This window comes from Bactrocera latifrons, unplaced genomic scaffold (genome assembly GCF_001853355.1).
Source record: "Bactrocera latifrons isolate USDA-ARS-PBARC rearing strain unplaced genomic scaffold, ASM185335v1 scaffold_162, whole genome shotgun sequence".
In the NCBI taxonomy this organism is placed as follows: domain Eukaryota; kingdom Metazoa; phylum Arthropoda; class Insecta; order Diptera; family Tephritidae; genus Bactrocera; species Bactrocera latifrons.
This window is the reverse complement of record NW_017535097.1, coordinates 216417-225489: the sequence shown is the minus strand read 5'-3', so window position 1 is coordinate 225489 and position 9073 is coordinate 216417. Positions and strand designations below refer to the sequence as shown.

At 34.6% G+C, this 9073-nt stretch overlaps 1 protein-coding gene across 2 annotated transcripts in view; it reads left to right on the top strand.

Annotated features, from left to right (window-relative positions):
- Nucleotides 1-8851: 8851 nt before the first annotated feature.
- LOC108966518 (extracellular sulfatase SULF-1 homolog) overlaps nucleotides 8852-9073 on the top strand; it is a 23467-nt gene continuing 23245 nt past the window's right edge. For both annotated transcript variants that reach the window (XM_018929464.1, XM_018929463.1), the window contains exon 1: nucleotides 8852-8966. The gene's annotated coding sequence lies outside the window, so the exon portion shown is untranslated. The remainder of the gene's footprint in view (nucleotides 8967-9073) is intronic.

Below are 9073 nucleotides of genomic sequence, written 5' to 3'. Positions count from 1 at the left end.
TAATCTAAAATTTGAAATATTTTTTATTATCTTATTATTTCAAACATATTTTCCTAAGGTTTTTTTTTTTAATGATTTTAAATTATATTTTGTAAAGGGTATACAAGTTAATAGTTTCAATGTTTTGCTTAGCTGTGGTCAGCTGGTTTTTACTACTCAATGGGCTGCTTTGCTGAAAAWAGCATTTGCTGTGCGTAAAACGGAAGCCAGATTAGTTACACGATAAAGTATCAATTGACACTTATCTGATATTTAGGTATTGCGAYCACGATTACTTCGATATCTTGCGAAATCTGTGTGGCTTGTGGTTTAAGCTGCGCCACTTCAAGCTTATGTCGCATTAATACCATCAAAGGCACACATAAACCTTTCATGTTTTTGCTCAATGTCGTTATTTGTTGTGCTTGCTGCAACATCGTTCTCACATTCCTATCATTTTTTTGCTCTACAACACCGCAAAATTTTTTGTATTTGTCACCTTGTTGGTTGGTTGGTCAGCTTCTGATAGTCAAGTTTCAGCGTTCATTTGCATAGCAAGCTTATAAGAAAATGCAAACTCTATTCTGACATAGCTACACATTGTTATTCATGCTGTTGCATATATATACATATGTATATGTATGTGTATGGGTTGTGTAGCATATTTCGTAGAAACTATTSAAATTGCAAACAAGCTACCTGCTGATGGCGCTTTTTGCATTGGAATAATTTTGAGACTGCTGCAAAGTGTTGWATGTCAAAGCATTTGGTGTGTTGTCTAACGTCTAGACTCTAGAGTTTTAAAATTTAGATTTTAGACACTGTTTTGTCAGAAACTATTGGAGGTGCAATAAATCTAACTAAACTAAATGCACTAAAGGTATAAAACTTTACACCCCAAATGTTTTGAGAGGGCTTTATAATGTTAAATTTGAACGACAGGCATGGCACCGCCTCGATTTAAGTAAAAAGACCGACTTAAATTATTTCAACGAAATTTGGGAAGTAATATTATCCTGATCCTTCTACATTTCAGTRAAAATTAGCGAAATCGGACAAAAATCACGCTTGCATTCCATATAACACAAAAATTCCAAATTCAAATCCAAATCGGACTAAAAACCATTCAAGGACCCATAGATCGAATATGTGGATCCAGGTTCCTATTGCGAAAATATCGGCCAATCTGAATTCTTTTCCGATAACAGCATGCTTGTATGTCAAAAATGGGTAAAGTTAGATTAATAATTCCCTTAGCTCCCATATGCCAAATATCCAATATACCCAAGCTTCCTTATACTACATACATTGTACTCAAAAATGGTAAAAAAAATAAAATTATTCTTCGATATTTATTTTGTCGCCTTTGCCAACGATTTGTCCAGTCCTCGAAACACTTTTCATTAGCACTTTTTGGGAGGTTGTTCAGCACCTTCAGCGAATTTTGTTTTGTTTCTTTGATCGACTGAAAACGAGTTTCATTTCGCTGATTGTTCACTTGTTTGCATGTCAAACTTATAAACCCATGTGTCATCTGTAGCTATAATGCTCTCTATAAATTTGGCACCGGAGTTTGCATAATAAAACAATTCCAAAGAAATCTGTTTATGGTGCTCTTTTTGAAAAAATTCAACTTTATCGGGACGCGTCGAGCAAAACGCCAATATCCACCAAAATAATTTGAACGGACTCGCGAGAGATGTCGAGCTATCTTGCCATCTCTCCAACAGTTGCCTGACAATTTTCAAGCACCACATTCTTCACTTTTTTAATATTTTCATCAGTTGAAGAGGTCGAAGGTTGTCCAGAAGAGGCATGTCTTCAACGATCTCTCGACCGTCTTTGAAGGCTTTGTGCAACTTGTAGGCTTGTGTTTTTGATAAAACTGAATCACCGAATGCCTTTGAATTTAATTACAATTTCCAGATGCCTTTTTGTCAAAATATATCGTGATATTTCTTTATTCTAACAAACTTTATTTTGAATATATCGGTCAGTGTATAAGTCAAATGTTAAGATTGGGCAAAATATGTAATATTTTAATGAAACTATGTTGAACAACTTTCTTAAAAATTATTATTAATATGAATAGAATAGATATAGATCTCTCATATTCCTAATATAATGACGTTGACGTTGACGTCTTGCACATCATCTCAAATATATTTAATTTAGCCTATTCGATAGATTTTACATATATATCTGATATGTTTCCTTTGAGGCTGCTTTTAAGAACGTGACGTACATCTACTGTAAATAATTTAAAGTATATAAAATTGAATGAAGTTTAATAGTAAATGAATCATTATAGAGGAGTCCTTAGATTATTTTCCTCAATCGAATTGCATTTACTGGGTGCGAAACACATCGACAGTCATTTGTCGCAGCGAAGTCTTTGTCAACAACTTTAATAGTTTGAGACAATGGAACAACAATAAAAGGAAGTAAACAGTAAAACTCGGCCTAACAAATTTTTTAAAAGCTACGCACAAATTCAGTGAGGCAAAATTAAAGCGGAAATAATTGTATGCTCACAAATACCATAACTAATAAAGTGTAAGAGCCTTGAAGAAAAACTTATCGATCAGAAAAAACTGACTTGGAAATGTATTGTGGACGTTGTCCAAAATGTTCTAAGAAAACATAAATCGGAAACCTCAAAAGACTTAATAAATGGAGTTTTATTGTCATACAAAGATATGGTGTGTAATAAGTCCTTAAAAATACATATGCAGAACTCTGATCATTCCAGCAAATTTGAGCGCTTTGATTGACGAAATAGGCGTGATATTTCATTTCTTAATAGAGGAACACAGGAATGCTAGCAGATTATTGTTGCAGACTTAAAAAATACCTTTCAGAAGCTAAATGTTCACGAAAATCACAAGCATATCATGTATATTAAACAATTTCAAATTTCTCCAAATACAGCTGATGTTTCTAATTTTTGAGAAAACATATCTTTTGATGTCACTTTCAAAATGTTCATGACATCAGGAAATGTAAAAATTGTGCTAATGTTATAGTGTTATCATACATTTTCATTGGTAAAAAAGTAATTGAAGTTTTGGAATTTACTTCATTCGTATTCAGATCCCTGAGTTTCCTTATGGAAGTACAAATTATTAAAAAAACAAATATCTTCACAATAATATGAGTACATGTTGTAACTATACTGCAAGTTAAGGAAAGAAAGGTTCTAATAGGGCGTATGAGTGATTTTTAATGAACATCCACACATTTGAAATACATACACRTTTATAAGTTAGTATAATATAAGAGATACAACACTCGAAAACGAAACTATAATAATAAAATTATGCCTTTACATGAATTGAGTGTAGCGGGCAACACGTGTCAAGGTTTAACTCTGAATCTGTTCTCACTCTTTTGCACAAAACACTTAAATGTATAGCAACCGTGCATGGAATCCTAGTACTCACGAACTGGTCAAATGTTGTCATATTTAAAATATTTCATTTTATGAATTGCATTATTACTAATGACTTTTGAGCTYTTTAAATTGTTTATTTTGTTGAGATGGCTAGATTTTAGAAATATGTTTATCGTTTATGTCACTTTAATGTCTGTAGGACAAGCATAAATTAATTTAATTTTAATAACTTAGTTGTGAATGTCTGACACTGATATTTTTGTTCATGTTTCACGTGTTGGCATTATTCATGTCTTTCTTGGAAGTACACTACAATGAAAAAAATAACATATCCATTCTTCAATCTATTGTATGAGTGGCAGAGTTGCGCCGATTTCAATCTTGTGTCGCTCTTCATTTATATTTTAATATTGGCTTCGCGAATAAAGATTTCCTTTGCTAGTAATTGTAATATGAGCGATATCTTAACAAATTTTAAAGCGAAGTCACGAATAGGCRAATAGTGTGCTCTTTTTCATGGGCTTACTATGGCGTATTATAATACAATAATATAATATTGTATTATTGATACCAGCTGTCTGTAAGTTGTTTTTGCAGATCAACTTCATTTCATTTTATGGGCAAATTGGCAAAAACTTCGGAACGTGGATGTCATATGGATTCGTTTCTAATTTGATTTGTAAGCTATGAGTTTCAATATTAGGGTGGGTAAAAAATATAGAGTTTTTATTTTGTTTGGTTCACTMTTCAAAATAGTTTTATAGGCTCCTCTTCGAAAAGCTGTATAAGTATGAATTTTTAATTGTAACGGAAAGGAATTTTACCGTTATGTTACGAGATATCCTTMGCCAAAAATCAACGAATAGAAGAAATAATAAAAAAAAAACAAGTTTCCTACAAAACTGTACGTTTTGCAATTTAAAATTTATTAAATTATAATAATCAAAGGATAAAAAATGTGTCTTGAAATAGTAAAACTTCAATCGTTAATATCTCTTAAGAGATTAGGATTACGAAAAATGAATAAGATACCATTTTGGAAATCACCCAATTTACTACAAAGTCCGTACTTTTTTTCTAGTAGTTGGAAAGGAGATTTTCGAAAATTTTGAATCTGACAATATGAAAAAAATGAAAAACTGTAAGGCGGACGGAACGGAATGGTCCCGTTCCAATTAAGAGCTCATACTTGYAGCGACTCTCTTAGTGGTGACCAGTCTAAGAACATATTTTTTAAAGTATCAAGCGAGACAAAAAATATAATTTTTTTTTGGACCCTATTCAATGATAATTCCTATTAAAACTTATACCGTAAGTGTGAAAATGGATGAAATTGAATTATTTCCAGGCCCGCCCACATATAACGGTTTAGTTAAAAACTACTTTAGAGACATAAAATTTTACACCCAAKAGTTTACACGAGTGCTTTATGGGAGCCGGTCGTCAAATATGGACAAAGCACGTCGGCCCAGGGTCAGCAGGTCATATTATTCTAACGTTCATAAATCATACTGTGTGAAAATAGTCGAAATATAACACAATTTTAAATCCTATCTCATTTTTTCAATTTCCAATATACATATACATATATACATCAAGAACCAATCAATGTATCGTAGTCCAAATAGCGCTCCCAAAATTTATGGCTTTCGGGCTATGACTTTTTTTAGAACACAGACAACAAATTTGTAGGCCCCAAAACGTATGACACTTCCAGTTGCCTCTCTATCACATACATATGTATATCGGCCAAGCAAATTTAATACAAAGYTTTGTCCACACCTATGTATGTAGAAGTATTTCGCCGGCTTTGATTCATKAAAGCTGCAAGAGTATAAAATTTTGATTACACCCGAACTTAGTTCTTCCTTCCTTTTTTTCCAAATTTAATTGCAAGTAAATTTGCCTTTAGCGTCAAAAAGTTTAATCTTTTCATCCAAAATGATTGAAGTACGCAGATGTATGTTCATTTCGTGTTTCGTCTGACTTGAGTGTTGCTGTTATTATTCGGTGTAGTTGTCTGCGCACAGCGAAGTACGCGCACGCCATTGCTACCCACATGCGATGCCACGCCACACTTCACAYGCTCAGCACCAAGCGGGACAGCTTGGCATTTAGCTGACTTCAGGTGCGCCTAATCGCTTACTTACTGCTCAGGCTTGTTTGGGTACCAACTGAGCTGAGCCATTCACCCGTGTAACCTCACTTCCTCTTGAACTTATCATACATAAAGTACATACATATTTAGTTTACGGTTAAAGCCTGCACCTTATTGTTGTGAGTAGTTTTCGGCCAATACTGCGGGCCACACCACGCGCCATTTGGCGGTAATAAAACATAACAGCCGGCTCATTTAGACACTCGCAAAAATCAGTAAAAAAGCACGCGAATACGCGCACCTCGTTGTACCGCCTGCGCCATCTCACGCCCCACTTGCCATRTGGAGATTTATGGCGTGCATTTTGGAAACACTTTGTAGCCGTTTACTTTATTTAGCCAATTCATTTCGTTTTGTTTTTTTTCATCAGTTTTTAGTTATTTAAACATACACGGGTGTTGTGCTGAATGTTTGCTCTTGTTGTTGCCGATAGCGCTGCCGTTTTCGCTAGCGGTGGCCACTCAATTATTTTAGCACGAAAATTTGTTAAAATTCGACATGTGTATGTGCAGATACACATATGTACATACATGTGTTGATTGCGGCAGCCAAACTTGCGTGTTGTTCTCGTTCWCAAGTTTTTGCTTGTGTGTTTATTGTTGTTATTCGGCGCACATAATTCAAAGTCAGCGCCATGGCTGCTGTTGTCGCTGTCTTTTTGGGCGCTCTGATTTATTTTCCCTGCYCGGAATCGGCAAATAACTGCGCCAAGCGCACAGTGCCGTCTCACCGTCTGTATGCCTCACCGCACCGACACTTGATGTACTCTCATATAAGTACTTTTGTATGGGAGACGTGAGGGAAAATCATTTAAGTTTCATGGCATGATTAATTCTAATAAAGTTTCCAATGCTGTCGCCGGCAACGGCGCCGACGTCGGCAGCGATTTCTATTGTGGCCAAATTTGCGGTGTCTTGTGGTTGCCACTTTGTATGCACAAATTCAACTCCTTTATACTAATATGCTTTTGCACTACTTGAGCGTGACGATTAAGACACCAGTTGAATGCGAAAGTGTCGTAATTTGACGGATTAATAATGATTTGTGCTTTAATTGCTTTTGAGTTTATTTTGACACGTTTTGCGGCAACACAACGGGCGGCTGTKTATTTTTACGCATTTTCTGTTTTATGTCTCGCTGTCTTGTTTAAGATTTTTGGTTTTTCTTTGGGTATGATTATTTCATAGTATTTTCAACTTAGTGTGCATAAATGATTTAGTGTTTGAGTCAAATAAATTGGCATTAGTGAAGCCTACTATTTAAGAAAAATAACAACATAAATACATAAAAAAAATTACAGAACAGAAAAAACTTTGACTCAGACTGCACCGAAGCAGTAATACCCTTCACAGTTACTGTTCTTATAGCATACAAGGATATAAAAACATCTTCATTTCGATTTTGATTATTTAGTTGGTATGGCAGCTATGTACTATATATATAAACATTGATGACATGATCTAAGCTGACTGTTCCGAGATTGTAGCATTGCCTAGGTCAACAGTATATGCCGAATTTCTTGATGATAATTTTTCATTTTAAAAAGTTTTCAATATAAAACCTATTTGAATCGAAAAGTTTGTATATACATAATATATAAACGTCCGATCTATCCGATTCCGACAAACGCGCAGCTTCATGGACACAAATGGACGTGTAAAAAATTCCAGGTCGTTATCTCAAAAACTAAGTGACTWGTCTGCACCTTATATTTCAAACGGAGTGAACCATCCCTTTCCTTTGCTTCTCCCGGCGGGTACTGCATCAAATACTTTCAGAGGTGGAGCTTTTTTATCCATTCGGACGAAATGATCTAGCCAGCGTTTCCGCTGTCTATTAATTTGCTGAACTATGCAAATGTCGTCGTATATCTCGTTCAGCTCATCATTCCATCGAATGCGATATTCGCCGTTGCAAATAGGCAAAGAACTATAAATCTTTCGCAGAACCTTTCTCTCGAAAACTGTAACGAAATTATCTACGACTTCGAAGATATGTATGAGATATTTCATCTTGTCCTCGTTCCCTACCAGACCCATTAGCTTCGCTTCCTTATCCAGTCTGGAGAAAGCACAACTAACGGCGCGGTTATTGAGGCCAATTATATCAATATCATCATCGTACGGCAGCAACTGTACACTCTTATAGAAGATGGTTATTTATTTAATTCTGCAGCTCGAATTATTTTTTCTAAAAGTAGATTGAAGTCACACGAAAGAGAATCGCCTTGTCTGAAGCTCGTTTGGTATCGAACGGCTCGGAGAAGTATCCCGATCCTGCCGGAGCTTTTGGTATTCTCAACGTCACTTTTCACAGCCGTATTAGTTTTACGGGGATACCAAMTTCAGACATAGCAGCATAAARGCAGCACCTTTTCRTGCTGTCGTATACATATAGACATGGCTATATTAACTTAGTTATGATTATTTACGATATTATATACCTACCTTTGAAAGTATCTGACTTTTCCTTTTGGGATTTTTACTWTTAACTTTATGGTAAACTTTGACTTTCTGTCGAAAACGGAAGGTCGAAAACAATATTTTTGACATGTTTTACTGTTTTATTTTGAAAAAACGTATAAAATGGAGTTCATACAAAGCGAATATTACAAGTGTCATGTATACGGAGAAGATGTGTTGACCGAACGCCAATTATAAAATTGGTTTTCAAAATGTCGTTTCGGCTATTTCGAACTTGAGCATATACATACAACGTCTTGGAATTACCGATGTGGGTGAAATAAAGTAGTTGGTCAATGCAAATCGTGGAATAACAACTCAAGAGATTGCTGAGGGATTAAAGTTGTGTAACGCGACAGTTCACAAGCACATGAAACGTTTTGAATTAATTTCGAAGCTTGACTTATGGGTTCTTCATGTTCTTACGGAACGAAATTTTCTTCGCCCTATTAATGACTGTSATTTGCTTATCCACTGATGATCACCTTTCGAAGGCTAGCTTACAAGAATGTACTATAAAGCGCTAGAGATAACGTTTTCAAAAGGATGAACCAGTTCAAACCACTTCGAAGGTCGATAATCACAAAAATGTTATGTTGTCTATTTGATAGGATTTCAAAGAGATCGTTAATTTCAAGGTTTTGCAGGACTGTAATGCGATTCATTTTGAAATGTTAGACAAATAGACAAATTGACTCATACACTCATACAGAAGAGGCTACAAGAAATAATTTCCCTACTGGGTATTTACTTTTCTATACGTATACTTACATATAAATATTTTAATAAATTTTGTTCATTCAGCAAATTTGACTACATGACAATGATTTACTATATTTTCTTTTTTTTACAGCAATAAATTGCTTTTTGAGTGTTCTTTAGAAGAAAAAGAAACCACGGAAATCTCTTTGAATTTAAGGCATCTCTACATACATATGTACGGATGTGAAGTAGACAAATGTTCTTGAAAACCGTAAGTAGTTTTTTATGTAAACATATAATACAAAGTAAATAAAGAAATTGAAAACAATTTTCAAATCAGCTCCTAATAGACCAAAGTATATATTAAGAAAACAAAAA